This window comes from Triticum aestivum, chromosome 6D, assembly GCF_018294505.1.
Source record: "Triticum aestivum cultivar Chinese Spring chromosome 6D, IWGSC CS RefSeq v2.1, whole genome shotgun sequence".
NCBI lineage: Eukaryota > Viridiplantae > Streptophyta > Magnoliopsida > Poales > Poaceae > Triticum > Triticum aestivum.
This window is the reverse complement of record NC_057811.1, coordinates 197,703,459-197,722,191: the sequence shown is the minus strand read 5'-3', so window position 1 is coordinate 197,722,191 and position 18,733 is coordinate 197,703,459.

Below are 18,733 nucleotides of genomic sequence, written 5' to 3'. Positions count from 1 at the left end.
GGAGGGCTGGATGAATAGTAGACGGTGGAGGGGTGGTTGAACAGTAGCCGGTGGAGTAGCGCGCGGTGGAGGCTGGATGAACAGGAGCCCGTGGAGGCTGGAGGAGGTCGACGGTAGCCCGTGGAGGCTGGAGGATGTCGACGGTGGAGATGAACAGTATCCCGTGGAGTCCTGTTTTGCGGTACGCCACACCCCTCCCGATGAACAGGACCCCTGTTTCGACCGTAGCGGTCCGTTTCGTCAGTTTTGCGGTATGCCACACCCCTCCCGATCAACAGGACCCCCGTTTCGACCGTAGGAGGTCCGTTTCCTCCGTTTTGCGGTACGCCACACCCCTCCCGATCAACAGGAACCCCGTTTCGACCGTAGGAGGTCCATTTCCTCCGTTCTGCGGTACGCTAGGCCTCTTTTACATCGCCTGTTCTGTCCAAGCCCTCCCGATGAACACGACCACGCATTCCATTCCGACCCAGCCGGTTGGCTCCCACGCGTTTCCGTTTCCTCCCCATGAACACGACGCATTCCGTTGCCTCCCCATGAACACGACGCATTTCGTTGCCTCCCCATGAACACGACGCATTCCGTTGCCTCCCCATGAACACGACGATGACGCTGTATCTCCGTTCTGACCCAGCCATGTACACGAGCCCTGGTCGTACGTATGTGCGAGTAGGCGTTCGAGACCCCGCCCGTATGTACTCATACGTGGCCGTATTTTCTTTCTTGCACTCTGGCCGCTGTACGTACGTGTACATGCTACATGCGCGCCTCTACTACGACATGTACGCGCCTCTACTATGACACGTGCGCGCCACTACATCCACCAGTATATATGTACGTACACGTTCGCGACCAGAATGACAACGCTACGTACGCTTCGACCAGGTGGGTCCCGACTGTCAGGCACTTCCTTGCGTGCGAAGATGTAGCTGGTGGGTCCCAACAGTCAGGGGGCGAATTGTTTTGTTTTTTTGCCCGGACGCACTTCCTTGTGTGCGAAGGAGTAGCTGGTGGGTCCCAGCAGTCAGGGGGAAACATTTTTTTCGTGAAATACGGTGGCCCGTCCGGTGGGTCCCCGCTGTCAGGTGGAGGAATAATTATTTTGCACGTAATAAGGAGGCACTTCCTTGCTGGGGCCATGGACCCAGCTGTCAGCCTCTCCACGTACAGTCCACGTCCGATGGAAGCTGTTCCTTGACCACGTTGACCACGCCGCGCCGAGAGCAACAAGGCGGTGGACGATGGCGAGGCCTAGGAAGGGGACGACGCGGAGCCGGGGAAGACGCGGCAGTGGATGCGCATGCGTAGAGGAGTACGAGGGTTCACTGGTTTGCTGCGGTGTGAGGCTGTCGTCGCCGCAGAATAACAGGGGGTGTGGGTGAGTAGAGGGATGGCCTGGCCAGCGGTGGGAGTAGTAGGGGGCGGTGAGGCCTCCGCCGCATCGCAGTCGGCCACGGGAGGCACGAGCACCAGGCACGACCGGCGCTGGTTTGGGCGGCTGGAGCAAGAAGACCAGAGGTTGAAGAAGCACTACGGCCGTTGGATGGACATCGTATGGTCACTGGAGCTATAATCGTGCATATTGACTAAGTTGACAAAGCCCTCCGTCCCCGTCAACTTAGTAGGCCCACAAGTCAGCCTGCCACTATACTGGGTCCCAGCTAACAAGGGGAGTATTCATTTTTTGTGCGTAATAAGGAGGCACTTCCTTGCGTGCGAAGATATAGCTGGTGGGTCCGAGCTGTCAGCGGCGGTAACGTTTTTTTCGCGAAATACAGAGGCCCTTTCGGTGGGTCCCTGATGTCAGGTGGAGGAATCATTATTTTGCGCATAATAAGGAGGCATTTCCTTGCGTGCGGCCGTGGACCCAGCTGTCGGCCTCTCCACGTACAGTGCACTTCAGATGCATGTCGGTCGTTGACCATGTTGACCAGGCCACGCCGAGAGCACCAGGGTGGTGGACGACGGCGAGGCCTAGGAAGGGAATAACACGGAGGCAGGGAAGACTCGACAGTTGTTTCCCATGCGGAGGGGAGTACGACCGTACGAGGGTTTACTGGTTCGTCTGCCGTTGCCGGAGAATAACAGCAGGTGTGGGTGAGTAGAGGGATGGCTAGGCCAGCGATGGGAGTACGGTGGGGCGGTGAGGCCTGCGCGGCAGTAGAGCCGGCCGCGGGGAGGAGGGAGCAGGCAGTCCCGCCGGCGCTTGTTTGAGCGGCTGGAGCAGGAAGAGCAGAGATTGAAGAAGCACGACGGCCGTTGGATGGCCATCCAACTGTCACTGCTTGTGCGTCAACCTTTTTTTTAGGAAAGCCTCAAATCTGCGGAAAACAGCATACAGCCCATCTGCCATTATTTCTAATAATTTACAGCCCATTTGCTAATTCTTAAGGTTTCTTTTAGCCCATATTCTTTTTGTTAGCATTACAGCCCATATTGTGGCCACAGTTAAAAAATTATACGAAATTCTGCATATTTCGGTGCGGTCCGAATTGTTTTTAATCCCGAAATTTCGACTCACATTCAAACTGATTTTAAAAATAAATGTATATCAATATAAAATCCAACAAATTCTCCATGCATAAAAATTAATGTAATTAAAAATCTCAAAAAGAAAAAAAGATATTTGAAACTAATTGCCGGTTTGATGTGTTTTAAAAATGTATAGCCCATTTCTCATTACTGATGGGCCATTTTCTCGGCCAGCCGAATGAAAGCTCTCCTCGTCTTGAAAGATTTGCAGCCCAATAGGCCTGACAAAGCGACTTACTTGGCAAATCAGAAAAAAACTGGGCTGTGGCCGTGGACCCAGCTGTCAGCCTCTCCACATACAGTACTCTTCCGATGGAAGTCGTTCCTTGACCACGTTGACCACGCCGCGCGGAGAGCACCATGACGGTGGACGACGGCGAGGCCTAGGAAGGGGACGATGCGGAGCCGGGGAAGACGCGGCAGTGGAAGCCCGCGCGGAGAGGAGTACGAGGGTTCACTGGTTCGGCTGCGGTGTGAGGCTGCCGTCGCCGCAGGGCCTGGCCAGCGGTGGGAATAGTAGGGGCGGTGAGGCCTCCGCGGCAGCACAGCCGGCCACGGGAGGCAGGAGGATGCGGCACGACCGGCGCTGCTTTGGGCGGCTGGAGCAAGAAGACCAGAGGTTGAAGAAGCACTACGACCGTTGGATGGACATCATATGGTCACTGGAGCTAGAATCGTTCATATTGACTAAGTTGAAAAAGCCCTCCGTCCCCGTCAACTTAGTAGGCCCACAAGTCAGCCTCCCACCATGGTGGGTCCCAGCTAGCAGGGGGAGTATTCATTTTTCTGTGCGCAATAAGGAGGCACTTCCGGTGGGTCCGAGCTGACGGCGGGGGGAACGTTTTTTTCGTGAAATGCGGTGGTCCGTCCGGTGGGTCCCAACAGTCAGGGGCAAACATTTTTTTCGTGAAATACGGTGGCCCGTCCGGTGGGTCCCAGCAGTCAGGGGGGAAACGTTTTTTCCGTGAAATACTGGTGGCCCGTCCAGTGGGTCCCTGCTGTCAGGTGGAGGAATAATTATTTTGCGCGTAATAAGGAGGCACTTCCTTGCGGCTGCCGTGGACCCAGCTGTCAGCCTCTCCACGTACAGTACTCTTCCGATGGAAGTCGGTCGTTGACCACATTGACCACGCCGCACCGAGAGAACCACGGCGGTGGACGACGGCGAGGCCTAGGAAGGGGACGACGCGGAGCCGGGGAAGACGCGGCAGTGGATGCCCACGCGGAGAGGAGTACAAGGGTTCACTGGTTCGGCTGCGGTGTGAGGCTGCCGTCGCCGCAGAATAACAGGGGGAGTGGGTGAGTGGAGGGATGGCCTGGCCAGCGGTGGGAGTAGTATGGGGATGGTGAGGCCTCCGCGGCAGCACAGCCAGCCACGGGAGGCAGGAGCATGCGGCACGACCGGCGCTGCTTCGGGAGGCTGGGGCAAGAAGACCAGAGGTTGAAGAAGCACTACGGCCGTTGGATGGACATCGTTGACCACGCCGCGCCGAGAGCACCAGGGCAGTGGACGACGGCGAGGCCTACGAAGGGAACGACACGGAGCCGGGAAAGACATGGCAGTGGCTGCCCACGCGGTGGAGAGTACGAGGGATGACTGGTTCGGCTGCCATCGCCGGAAAATAACAGGAGGTGTGGGTGAGTAGAGGGATAGACAGGCCAGGGATGCGAGTATGATGGGGCCGTGAGGCCTGCCCGGCAGCACTGTCGGCCACGGGAGGCGGGAGCAGGCGGTTCTGACGGCGCTGGTTTGGGCGGCTGGGGCAGGAAGATCAGAGACTGAAGAAGCACGATTGCCGTTAGATTGACATCTACCGGTCTGACGCTGGTAGAGTCGAGTGTTGACTAAGTTTCTTTTTTGAGAAACCTTGTGTACGCATGCACTTAGTAGGCCCACAAGTCAGCCTCCAAATCTGTGGCAGACAACATAAAGCCCATTTGCTATTTTTTATAATTTGCAGCCCATTTGCTAATTCTTAAGTAATTTATTACAGCCCATTTTCTGCCCAGGACCACGGACAAAAAGTTCAACCTTATTTTGCATATTTTGGTGGAGTCCGAACTGTTGTAATCCCGAAATGATAAACATTTTTTTAAGAACTTATTGATTTTCCAAAAAAATCGTTTTGTTTTTGTAAGCAAATAAGACGTGGGACAATTGAGTTGGTTTAAGGGAAAACCAGTGGTAAAAAAATCAGCGCTGGGTGGGAAAAAACAACAAAAATAAGGATGTAAATATGAAAAGGGAATTTTATGTGTTTTCAATATAATGATACGTGTATATGAACTAGTAAAACTATAGGTAGAGATTAGAAAACGGATGTTGGACATGCGTTTCAAGAGGAGAATAGAACTGGGCTGTGTGTTTGATTCAGTAAAAAAACTGCCTGCGGATGTTCTAAGACAAAATATAACTAACGCTGGCGGGCCAGAGGCCAGTAGATACCTGCTGGATCTTTGTGCCCCGTTGTCGTCATGGGCTGGGCCTGTTAAAAACAAAACCAACCCTGGGCAGTCTACAGCCCAGTTGAAACTTCCTCGACCTGAAAAAACAATATACGTGCTCAATAAACAAGAGAATTCTGCAAGTACAGACTGATAACTGGGATGCAGCACGGATATTGTTTTTTTATCGTGATAATAAGTGCATGCACTTGTTTCGAAAAAATTGGAGAACTCGGAATTCGAACGGCGGGTGCTTATGCTACCCATCAAATAAAAATCAGGTGCCTGAAAATTTGTTTCAAAACAAATGATTCAGCTTTATATCCACGTCGACCCTCGGCATGATGGTTGGAAGCAAATGCAAGTTCATACCAAAAGATCATTAACAACAATACCAACTTGCGGACGACAAGGTAGTACAACTACCAATACCAAACTAACTTATAATCTTTTTACTCCTGGCCCTAGTGTTCGTCTGGTAGAAAGTCTTGCAGAGGACCAGCTCCCGCTCCTTATCTTTCTCTAGGTATCTAAGGTGGTACTGGTGCATCACCCAGTTGGTCCTTTGCTGGTCGAAGTTCTTGTTGGTGTGCAGCACCAGAACCTTTTTTGCTGCCCGTCTTGCCGGCCGTTGACCATCACCGACAAGGTATTGCCGGTCTTGTGCCATATCGCGTGCATGCCACACTCCGACTGTATCTTGCGATGCGTCCATGTGCCCCTTTTGAACGCCCTGGAATTGCGCTGGAAGATATGCTTCCTTAGGCCACTCAGTGTGATACCTGCAGTATTGTGGAATACAGGTTTTAGTGTACCTAGTTGGCATTTTCATAACATCTTTGGCATGTTGCACTCACTTGTTTCACTTTTTATTAACTGTCAAATTGTAATTGCTTCACCAGGTCTGCGTCTAAAAAGAAAAATAGAGCTATAAACAAAGGAATATGTTTGTGCAAGTAGACAGCCGATCGGTGTCTTACCTGGAAGTTTCTCAGGTTGGGTGTAGCATATGCCGTACTCGCTGTCGATGGTTGGTATGAACAAATCGATGAGAGACTGAAATCTCGCGCTGTCAGCACTCACTTTGGCCTCAAGGTGCTCGATCAGCTCCTGATCCGTGGGATCAAACTTGACGCCAGCCAGCAGCACCGGCCAATCCTTCTTCGACTTGCATCGGTAATTCCAGTTATATGGTACTCAATGTATGATCAATCGACTATTTTAAGTGAATGATGAAAGATTTCGACAGATAAGTGGTACTCCAAATCTGATGTCCAGAATACCCGAACACGCCACCGGGATTCTTGTGTCACCTCACGCGCAGCGTGTTGTCACGTCAATTCAATGTGTGGACATGATGAATAATTTGACCGACGTATACTAGTACTGCTACTGTACTACTTACTAGTCGTATTTAGTGTCACAATTTATACATAGGTTTAACTAACAAGTACGCACTTGAAGCCTAAATGATATATATATATATATAGATATGGCTTCTGCACAACATCTCCATCATCATTATCAGTACATCCTACGCAGGTGAGTTAGGATGCACTTGATCCCAGGAAGGTATCTATCCTTCAAACCAGAGGAGTGCTTCAAACTAACAACAGTACATAATATGCAACAAAAGAGGGTCGTGCTACAGCAGCAGAATACATGGCTCAGTATAGATATCAACATGAATCAAGTTGTGCATATTTGCTGTTGGCATGAACCACATCGCCGCATATCGGGTTTGCAAAAGCCATCCATCTCATGGAAGCTTGATGCCTTTCACACACTGAAGATTATCTGGCAACAAGCTGTGTCGACGAATCTCTGGATATGGTGATTCATGAAACCCATGGTATGATGTGTAAACACAGCCCCCCTCGCGAATGGAAGTTGCATAGCACAGTAATCATCGTCGGTGATATGATCGATGATTGGTTGGATGATCGGATAATTGAGCCCGAGGAACAAGGAGTGGTTGCCGAGGCTGTAAACCCGCCTCCAGTTGAATACGCCTGGCCGAACGGAGCTGGGATCTTTCTCGAACACGAAGCAGCCATAGCCATCAATGTCACGAACGCCCCATGCATTGTACTGCATGTGGTTTGATGTAATGGTTTGGTCAATTTGGTACGTGCGAATGAGCATCAAATGGCCGCCATCAGCTGAATAAGTGATAAACCACCACCCATTGGCTGGTATGATTCCAGGTCCTGGAATCATGAAGGCCAGCGCATTTGCGTCTGCTGCAACAATTCAAATTGGAGACCAAAAGGACAAAAATAAACAATCATGTTCAGAGTATGTGTGGAATTAAGATTATTATAACAATGACACATATCATAGACAGAGAATTGCAATGTCGTGGTCATAATCATACCCCAAGTTAAAAAAATAAGCCAATGGCTTTCATATTCTAGCAATATGTCATGGTTCAAACATCATGTAACAATGAGAGGAAAACAGCTATGACAGCGCCTACTCATATTCTACCATAGCACTTACTACTACTGTTCTCATATCAACTCTAAGCAATAACATGCGTTGTTATAAAAATCTTGTAAACGAGAGTAACATATAGCAATCATTATGTTATGCTCATAATATGTATTCTAACAATCATTAGATGCCAATTGTTCTCATATCAACTCTAACAATAACATGTGTGGTCATAAAAATCTAGGAAATGAGAGGAACATATAGCAATGATGTGGTTATAGACATGCTATGCATTCTAAATTTGTAACAAATGAACAGACAGTCGTATTCATAAGGTAAAGATGAGATGAGATAGAACAATTACACGACGATAGATTCCACCAGTATAGGCAGCCAATCTGTGCGTCGACCGCGTAAACGATGCCATCATGCACTATAGCATCAGACAGAAATGTTGCCTCAACAGGATTGATGATGAGCCATAACCATGTATGGCGACCGGATTCCAGATAGACTAATCCCATGTTGAACAAGGCAATGAGCTTGTAATCCATGTAGTCTTCTGATGGTGTGGGCACTTCGCAGATTACAACTTTCTGCAAACAGAGGTCGAGCCAAAAGCTTGACGCGTCTCGTGCGTAGTAGGCAGGAGTGTCCGGCGGGCCGCGATGCTCGATGGCGGCGGTATCCAACGATGGAAGGGTGATCTCTCGCTGGGTGTATATATCCACGAGATGCCACGGACTACCGGTGTGGTGGATGAGGACGATCCAGTTGGCCTTCATGCCCGCCCAGTAGTGGCCGCGCATGAAGGACAGTTGGACGGTAGTGGTAGCATGTCGAGGGGAACCACAGCAACCTCCGTAGGATCGTCAAGTCGGTGTCTGGGCCACCTGCGAGGATCGGGCATCAGCAAGCAGGGTGTCTTGAAAAGAGTCGGCCGGTTGCAGACGAGTAGACGGTACAAAGACACCGAGCATGCGGCCAGACGGACGGTGCTGAGTAGGTCCATACGACTACAGATCTGCTCCAAGAGAACATCGGGGAGGGAATTCCAATCGCGGCTCTGCATGTCAGTCGGTTCTGCCATTGGGGTTTTCGGTGCCTGCGAGCCAGCGGGGAAGTGGATTCGGGCGGGCGAGCGAATAAGCTTCTCCTCGTGTGGCCGAGCAGTGAGCGGGGGGATACGGTACGCGCGAGCTACCAAGGAAGATGGAGCGGGCGGGCGAGCAGTGAGCGGGGGTAAATGGTGTGCAGCCAACGATGGGGAAGAGAGGAGGAAGAAGAAGAGAGGAGGAAGAAGAAGAGAGGAGGAAGAAGAGTAGAAGACGGGGAAGAAAGTGCATTCAATCTCAATTCTACTAGTACTACTACCAGGATATACCTTCCTTCGGAGTGTAAATAGTTACACCGATGACATGTGGGTCTACCAGAACAGGGCCCATATGTCAGTTAATGGAGGACAGAGGTGCGTAGGCGTATTTGCGGAAGCGTGCTCTACTGGCAAACATGATGGCAGTACTGGGTAAGGCTGATTTAGTAACACCAACACGCTGGTTCAACTTATTAATTACGTGTCCCATCTGCTGCAGCGTGTATTGTCACTTCACTACGAAGACTAGTTGAATAGTTCTCTCTGACCGAGATGGGGAATAATGGATCGCGAGGACTTCCTTTCTACAGTATCCCTATGCCTCTACGCTCACTTCACTCATTTTGCTCCGTACCTAGTCACTTGTTGAAATCTGTAGAAAGACAAATACTCCGTATTTGGGAACAGAGGGAGGCTTTTACTCCGTACTATTTGGGAACAAAGGGAGTATCACCATATGGATGGAACAGAGGAAGCTTGAAATATGAACATGTCAATGGGAGGGAGTAAGCCCCATGCATGCATGCATGCATGCAACATGCAACACTCACACGTACACATGGACGCACGCAACACTCACGCACCCATGCGGCACACAGCACACAACGCAACACACACGCTCACGCTCAAGTGCTCAACCTACTCCCTACGTCCGTGAAAGACTGTACATTTAGAGATTTAGATATTGACCAGGGCATAATTAACGCCCAAAAGTAGCAGACTTATGTGTGCATGCGACCATTGAGATAAGAAGATTAAATGAAGGCTGTTGCATGCTGTAATTAAGGATAGACATGTAGCCTATACCTAAAGCACAAGTTGGTGCATTAGTCAATCAATTCGATTTGGATTAAAGGCTAAATGCATTGGAAGTGTAGATGTACATCATGTACTACACTCTTTGTTTTATAGCCGATGTACACTCTTTGTTGGAAGACCGAGGGAGGACACGTGCCTGCACTCACATACACAGCCAGGGCGGTTCGCGCGCAAGGGTTGGACTCGTGTCGCGCCTGCGTAAAGTTTTGTTTAACTGATTTCTTTGCTCTGCCAACTGACAGGTGGGACCCAGAAACCAGGTGACAATTTAACCAATCAACAAAGTTCCACATCGACTATGTGGCCGGTCAGTTGGGTGCAATACGGTGCTCTACGATGAGCTAGTGATCGTATAATCGCCGCAAAACTATATGTAGTGACCGTAAAGAGCGTATTGTTACATACGTTGACCGCCAGTGTATTTTTCTCGTTTCAAATTAAGCCATATTAATCAGAAAGGACGCAGTATGACTACTACTACTAGTACTAGTACTGCTTTGATGTGTCCCGTCAACTCGCCGAACGAGGAGAAGCTTGCTTACTACGCCTCTCCCTCGCCCACGCGCGCGGTGGTTCGCAGGACGAGGAGAGGCTTTTGACTACAGCGCCCTCTCCCTCTCCCTCGCCCTCGCCCTCGCCCTTGCGGTGGACGTGCAGCAGTTCAATCGGTGTCAGATTGCCAGAAGCATATTGTACTGTAGTATCATCATTGTTGGACCTTCCGAAGAGGCGAAGAGCCAAGTGCAAGGTTCACACGAGTATGAACTGTTGAACCTCCCGAAGAGGCAAAGAGCCAAGCGCAAGGTTTTATAGGATTTGTCGTCCTAGTAGGAGTGCACTACAACTATAGCGAACGATGCTACTGTATGATGCCGCCACGTCACGTATATCCAAAGTTGTGCCACCTTTTTTTTGGCAAAGAGCGTGTTGGAGCCCGTGCAACAACCACACAAGTTGCACGTACACATAACACATTTACTAGTAATAAATTCTAAAGGACAAATTCCAGTATGCCACACAAGTTCATCTCCAATTCATGTGATAAATTTGTGCACGACTAGTCTACATATATTCAGAGCGCTACCGTTCACAATTACCGTACTCCACTTACACGTTATAGATGGGCTACATGTCCTCCTCCAGGTTCCAGTCCCAGGTGTTCTTCATGGATGGCACGATCCATAGCGGTGGGAAACGGGAATCATTGTCGCAGCTTTCTAGTCCGGTTCCACACGATGGAGACTCATCCAAGCTGAAGCGGCATAAATTAGGGATAGCGTGTCCCAGCATGATGTTCATCCGGCGGTGCGCACTGAAGACACAACCATGCTTCATGAACGGCAGGCCTTCCGTGTCGTGCACGGAAGGTGGCATCCGCTTCACAATGGGGTAGCTGTCCCCGATGAAAAGCGAGTACTCTCCAAGAGTGTTCCTCGGCACCCACGTAGCATCACGGGGGTCGAATTCGGCGCCGTTCATCTGGTACACGCGACATCCCAGATCTGGACACATGGTGACGTACATAGTCAAGGTCCATGCATAATAATGTTGTGCTCAAATATGGCGGTCAGTAATACTGTGCAGCAAATAGTACTACTCCGGTATAGAGGAAGTAAAATAACCGGCTTATTATATATAACCACTCTTGGCTACATGGATGAGATAGTAAGACATGGAAAAACAAAAATGGTGGCAGCTAGTGGGTTCAAGTCTTCAAGGGCCTAGCTAGCTATACGCGTCCTCCAAGGTAAAAAGTTCTCCTACTAGTACTACAAAGTATACTACTAGTACAACAATGAAAGGGAAGGCGAGAGGGTTAAAAAATGGAATACCTGGGTAGATGGTGACGGTCCGATCGTGGTAGATTGTGTGACCATGTTGCACATCAGTGGTACCATGGGTAACGACTGCTAAGATAGTTGATCCCAATATGCCAAAGTCGGCTACAAGGTTCCAGGTTAGACCGAATCGCGGATGCAAGTGCACATCCAGGATCGGCGATCTTATTTTGATCGGGGGATGACTGGTCCCTGCAAAATAATGGAGTACCGTTAGGGATGCAAATGATGGTTTGTGCATTCCGTTTGTAATCTCTTGTACCGTAGGATGGCAACCAGATGAAACAAGTCCCCTGGCTTGTCACCGCGAAGATGCGGCCTAGATGGCGCACGGCGTCTTCGAACGTGTAGGGGTACAAATCTGCCGCCGCCAACATGCGCCAGCCTCTGCCGTTAATGCCTCTTGCATTGATGGCAATCCTTATGTGGAACACCGCGATGAGATAGTAATCGTCGTAGCCGCGTCGCTTTGTCGGCGGGTCCGCAATTGCTATCTTCTTCAATCTCAAGTAGGCATCATCATACGTATTCAAGCCCAGCCAGTACAGAAGGCTGATGCCAATGGTGGAGAAGGGGTCTACCGGAACGGCCGCACTGCTGTGGATGTTGTGCGAAATGATGGTGATATCCGGCCGGAGGTATGCAAGCCAATCTTCGTTGGCACCGACCCAGACATATATATAAGACGGTGGGCAGCGGAGAAATTACGGGATGGAAATGGAATAACTAAGTACTACATGATCAAACTCCATTACTGACCTGCTCATCGGACAAAATCCGACTACCTCTCAACGTCGGCAACTCTAGCGGAGTCAACATGCAACCATGGCCAGGGAGTGCTGGACTGTTCGAAGGATTGTCCCATAGAAGAACCTTCTCCTCGAGGACGCATGGAAGACCAACAAGCATGGCCTTTTCCCAAGCCTGTTTAAGCAGCGTCTTGAAAAAGTTGGTGCAGGAAGCACCGAGTCTTGCGGCAGTGAGGACGTCGGAGCGGCGTGCGATTTCTCCCAGAGGATCGCCGTCCAAGGTCTCCTAGCCCCGACGAGGAGGAGAACCGCCTGGCGAATCCATGGGTGCAGTGACGAACTGCCTTCTCTTCGGGGGGAGGGGAACTGGCGAGGAGGAGATAAGAGCGTAGTAACCGCAGGGCCTCGTCCCTTCCAACTGTAGATCATTCCACAGCGAAGCGGTGAGGCTATTATTTACTACTAGTACAGGCATTATGGAACGTTATGGGATTGCATTATACTGTAAATAATAGCACTAGTAAGAAATTTTGTAGGTAATAGTTTTTGGCGTGGATTAAGAAATTTTGGGTATGTTTTTGCCATTTTTTGTACACGCCAACTAGTGTCAAAAAACGTCTTACATTATGTGACGGAGGAGTACGTACTCGTACTGTAGCAGTACTAGTACTACTTTTCTCAACTAGTAGTGCGATGTACTGTACTTCTAGTCTAGTCTAGTATAGTGCACCAGTTTTGAACACTTGAAGCTCAGGGCCAAGGATCTACAGTTGGAAGTGGAGGGTACTACTGTTCTCTAGAACCATCGTTCTACTATCAATGCAGGGGAAGTACACCTGCGTAGTGGCCTAGTGGGTACTCTCGGTGCTCTATTCAGCCACTCCTCTCACGTAGCTGGCCTACTCAGCCGCTCCTCTCACGCACACACTAGCAGCCTATTTATCAGCGACGGTTATTGCGGGGGCAGAACATTTGAGTTATTTGATACAGCGAGACTAGGCTTTTCGCTTGCATTTTTGGAGGTGTAATGGATCTCGTCGAACTTTTTTAGTAGTTCCTTCTTTATGAATGAGATGAAGCAAAGCTTTTGCCTCCGTTTCAAAAAAAACACGTCAAGAGGAATTTCTTTTATAGTAGAGCCGATAATGGAGTGAAGTCCATGCGTGCAACGCCACAAGCTACAGAGTAGTAGTAGAGCACTTTACGTACAAAGCCATATTGCACAGTTCCCAATGCCCCGCCAGGCTTTTCCAGCTCCTCGGGCTTAATTGGGAGGCGCTAGTTTAAATATGCTACTAGCTGGAAGCTGCAAGCGAGGTGCGGCTAGGGGGAGCACGCGAGCCACAGGATGCTAGGAAGGAAAATCCGTTCACGTGGCTAGGCTGTCCAGTGCACCCAGATTGTGGGGCCGCACGTTCGTTTGACTTCAAAACTCAAACTACCCGTGTAAAATATTGGCTCGCAGCGAAGTGTAGTAGTACTATTTTTTTTAAAAGGCCGCCATGCGTTCGGCCGAGATCGAACCCACAAAACGAGGTATACACTCCCGCGACCACTAGTAGTACTCGTTGGAGTACAACGCAACCAAGAATCGCCTTTTGTCGCTAGTAGTACGTACATTGTTCCTTACAAGAAACCCCTAATGGTTAATAGTATAGCCAGCTGCTGGCTATAAGCCAGTGCCATGTCATCTACAGCCCATCTTATAGCCAACATGTACCATAATAGATCAAAAGAGTGTACTACTTTTTTATTATGTGGCCCACTTCTCATTCTCACAAAGTGCCTAGGAGCACGTGCTAGAGCTGGCTCTTCACGAAGAGCCCGCTTACCTTCTCTCTCCTATTCTATTTCCTCCAACTAAGCAGAAATATACTAGTTTATTTCTTATAGCCCGCTGACTCAGCTCTATTGTACTTGCTCTAATAATGCAAGAAACCACTAAAATGCCAAGAAACTACTACCACTTGCATACGTGGCAGACTTAAGATAAGACTACCTTATCAACCATTGTACATGCTCTTACCAAAAAAAATCCTCGAGTGACCTCCTACCTCTGGCCCGTCCACCTAGTCATCCTCGGCCATGGGACGCAGCTACCGCCGCCGGCAGAAGGCGAGGTCAAAACCGCCAGCGGTGCGGAGCCCATGTTGCGGCAGCCCGGATGCCAGCTCCGTCCGGCGCTCGCGGCCGCTAGCTAGCCAAGATAGCTCCGTCCAGCTGCTTGTCTGCAAGGTTTGCTAGCTAGATTGGCACGGCAGCGCGGCGGCTTGCTCGCGCGCGCCACGCTAAGGCCAGCCATCTGGCTCGAGCGAAGGCCAGCGCGGCAGCTTGCTCGCTCGTGAGTCACGCTCGGGCCAACCTGCCAACCCGTGCGGTGGCCAGCGCGGCGTCCGGCCCGTCCGGCGGAGCGGCGGCCAACTCGCTCATCACCGGCGCCACCGACAAACACGCATCAGTACTGTTTGAAGTAATTTTCAGGAAAAATAATGATTTGAGGGGGAATAACAGGATAGAAGGTCAGATATGGGTCCCTCGTGTCAACGGTCAAACAAAATGTGTTGGTTTAAGCTACCTCTCAGCACGGACGTGTGGGCCAACCCTGTCATAAATGGGTTTAAACGAACCTAATCGGTAGGAGTACTAGGTAGTTTTTGGCGTGGATTAAGAAATTTTGGGTATGTTTTTGCTATTTTTGTACAATAGATTCTTCCTAGGGCTGGTTGAAAGTGGTAGTTTTTTGTTAAATACTCTACATATTGTAAGTAGGAGTGAAAGTTAAGCTTTGGAAGCCAATAAGCAAGGCTAGTTACATAGTGCATATGTGTACATGATTGAAAGTAAATATCAACCATGAGTGACTAATATCTTGATGGAAAACTCGAAACTATGGAATACTAGGAAAAACTGCATGGTTGGAAATACTAGCAATGTTCATGTCCGTTGCAACGAATCATAATTAGAATAATACTTATTCAGAAACTTGGTACAAAACACTCTAATTTTGATATACATATGTCACTAGAGATATATTATGTTTCAATTAGAATATATTCCATGGGCTGTTTTGGTGAGGTCGGGGAGGGATGTGGTTGGTTTTAAGATACTAATTATGGGTTTTTCTGCAAATTGGTAGACAAGTCGGATGTTGGTGAGAAAAGGCAACAACTTACCTCACAATCGTTAGATGAAGATCTAATGGTCAGAAACGACGGATGGCAGACACACCAGCATCACCAACTTAGTCTTGTGTAGGAGTACTAGCAAGATCCGTGCATTGCACGGAACATCAAGATGCATTTTTTATAAACACTTGTTGTGATTGACCCTTGCGGGAGTAATCCCATGTGTAAAAACTATTGATATCTCGGGAAATATGAGATAAGGTGAAGAGGAGTGGGGTGTGGTGGTTGTTGGTGGTGGGACTGAGCGGAGGCATGGGGATTGACGACGCCGGCAGCGGCCACCAGGCCAGTTTGTTCCAGAGGCTTCCTTTCTTAATTGCTCAACAATGAGGTTTCTTGGAGATAAGGATGAACGAGGGAAGGCCTTCTCTGCAAATGTGGAGAGGGGTGCGGGTATCTTTTAGTTTAATTTCCATCCGTCAGATATAGATCGGACGGTCTATATTGCAAGATGGCACACGTGCCATCATCACCAACTCGGTTTTTTATAAGAGAAGAAATATAAGTATGGAGAGATACAAACATATTATCGATACTTGCTTCCGTAAACTAGCATCTACATTCTATTCAACGCCTCGGCATGTGGGGCCGTAGCACAATGACTTCTCGACTGTGTAAAACAAAGATTTTCCCGTCGCCGACAAGGAGGGGGTGACGGCGGCGCGCTTTTTGGCTTGCTCTAGTCCTAGTAGTCATACTAGGTGGTCTAAGCACGTGTAGATTTATTCTTTTTCACGTCTCGTGTTCGCCGTACTGCCACGACTGTTGATGAATAGACGGTAAGTTATTCACGGGGAAACCCTTGTTGAGCGTGTTTGCGAGAGCGAGAGAGACAGTGTGCGTGTGTGATATGTTAGAGACTGGGGCAATGATAACAGATTCTTTGTGTCTATGTGTGTGGAGGATAGAGAGAGACATGTACATGGGGCTTTGTGTTGTGTAACGTGGAGACACATATACATAATTAGAGAGTGAGTGTGTGAGATACACATGCGGACATGAGGAGAGATGAGGATCCAGATAAATGGGTGTTTGTGTGTGTCTGTGTGTGTTTGTGCACGCATTTGTGTGTGAGAGGGAGAGAGTGTATGTGGAGTAGAGAGACCACTGATGATGTAAACCTAGTATAAGGGAAGGGCGAATGGTGTGACATGTGTAGTAGCGAGATAGCACGGGTGCGGGCTGGGGGAGCAGACTATTTGGAAGAGACATCGAGTGTGTGTGTGGGAGAGGGGTGTGAGAGCGAGACAAAGAGAGAGCTAGCGACGGAGAGAGAGAGAGAGGAAGAGAGGGGGCAAGAGGGGTCGTTTGTGTCCATAAATGGCGTATAGATAGGAAGACAATGTTGATGTTGTCCGAAATTGGCCTATGAACGGAGACGCAAGGGAAGCGAGTCATCGTGTGTGTGATAGGGACTTCATGAGAGATCTAGAATAGATGGTGTAGAGAACAATGTGCAAAATCGAGAATGATTATACATTAGGGAGCTATGCAAAGAGTCACGACATATATGTATACAGGGAAGGAGCTGGGGCGGGTCCGCATGTGGGAGAGATAGAAAGAGGAGAGTGGTGCACAAGGAGACAAAGTGTGCTTGTTTGCAGTGGGGGTGGTGTGTGAGGCGAGTACGCGAGAACCACATGACTAGGGAGATAGACGTTTGGGGGCGACATTTTGTGTGTATGGGAAATATACACTCTACATAGTGTGTGTGCTTGGGTAAGAGAGATAGCGGGAGACCTAGAGAGTGAGGGAAGAGATGTGTGCATGCCCGAGAGACAAAGTGATAGAGACCTATGTTGGGGTCCGGACTTTACAAGAGAGAGGGGTGTTAATGTGCTCGTGTGTGTTCGTGTTTGGGGGAGAGAACGACTTCTGTATGTGTGTGTGTGTGTGTAGTGGTGGGGGGGTTGACTTCAGATAAAGAGTGAGGTGTCTATATTTAAGGGACCTTAGCGTAATTGAGATATTGTGCACTCATGGTTGATCAATTTGTTTCACAGTTTGTATTATGAGATAACGATACTTTTGAACATCCGTGATATACCTTGATGTACCAGAATTACAAACCTAAGATTGGAATTTTGGAATTTGACTCCATCATTAGCTTTTGTAATTCATTTAAACGGAGGTACATTTTTTAAGCCGGGATTTCATGATTTCAAATTCATATATCAAACCTAGAGATATACACATACGGGCATGTTCAAACTTTATAATCATCCACTTTATTCATACACATACACATTTTTGCTTTTGTCATCATATTTAGGATAAACACATTTGGAATTTCATTTGAATTGGACCGTATGATGGTACTTGCTTGTAGTAGCTCAATGATCCATATTTGAATTGAATGGACAATCTAAGTTTCGAGTTGGAGACATTGATTTTCAAAACTTGCACTTTTTTTTGCGTGCAAAACAAACAAATTGTCGGCCATGATATCATAGTCGGCCGTACGAGAGCAGAATACTTATAATTTTAGGCGCCAAAAGCTTTCAAACTTCCCGCTCACATCGAAATATCACGCGCGCGAAAGTTTAGCCCTACAATATTCCTGTTTTACCCCTGCCACATGAACGGAAAAGGGCTGCTTTGGTAACTCCATTGTTTTCCCCTCTTTGCCCCCAACATTCTTCCCCAGAGCCCCTCCCCGACCCCCCCAACCATGGCAAGCTGCCGAATCTAGTCCTCCACCGCAGAAGTGGACCTCACACCCCGCCGGATCTACCTTCTGGTCCTTGGAACCCCCAACTGCCAACTCACCACTTCACCGGAGCCGCTTCAGTGACTAGCTTGTCCACCGCTCCAGATCTCCTTGACCGCCATCATGGTCCACCACACCGGATCTGCTTAAGCGGCGCCCTCGTCCACCACAGCGTAGGCCCTTCACTGACTCCCTCGTCCGCCCCTCCGCTGGCCCTTCATACAAGCCCTCGTCCGCCGCAACAGATCCGCCTCACCGAAAGCACTGTACAACGCGCCCGTCGAAGCCTTCGTCCACTGCATCGGACCCGCTCCATGGACGCCATATTCAACTCCACCGGCCCTGCTTTACTGACGCCGCAGCCTCATCAGGTTATTTTGATTTGTACTCCTTCGGTTTTTCTCTTTATCGTGCAACTGTTCACTTACCACAGATGAGCTTTCTTGTATGTCGACAGGCGCCGCAACCGTAGCACTGGAGCCGCTTCAGCGACGGCGACAGCCGGCCCAAACTCAACCGCAACACGAGCACCATCGACGATCCTTAGCTATCAAGTATGACAACGATAGCCATACGCCGCCGAGAATCAGGTACTATTATCCAACGGCCGGTACCTACGTTCACTTTCCTAGCATAAGCACCGCACC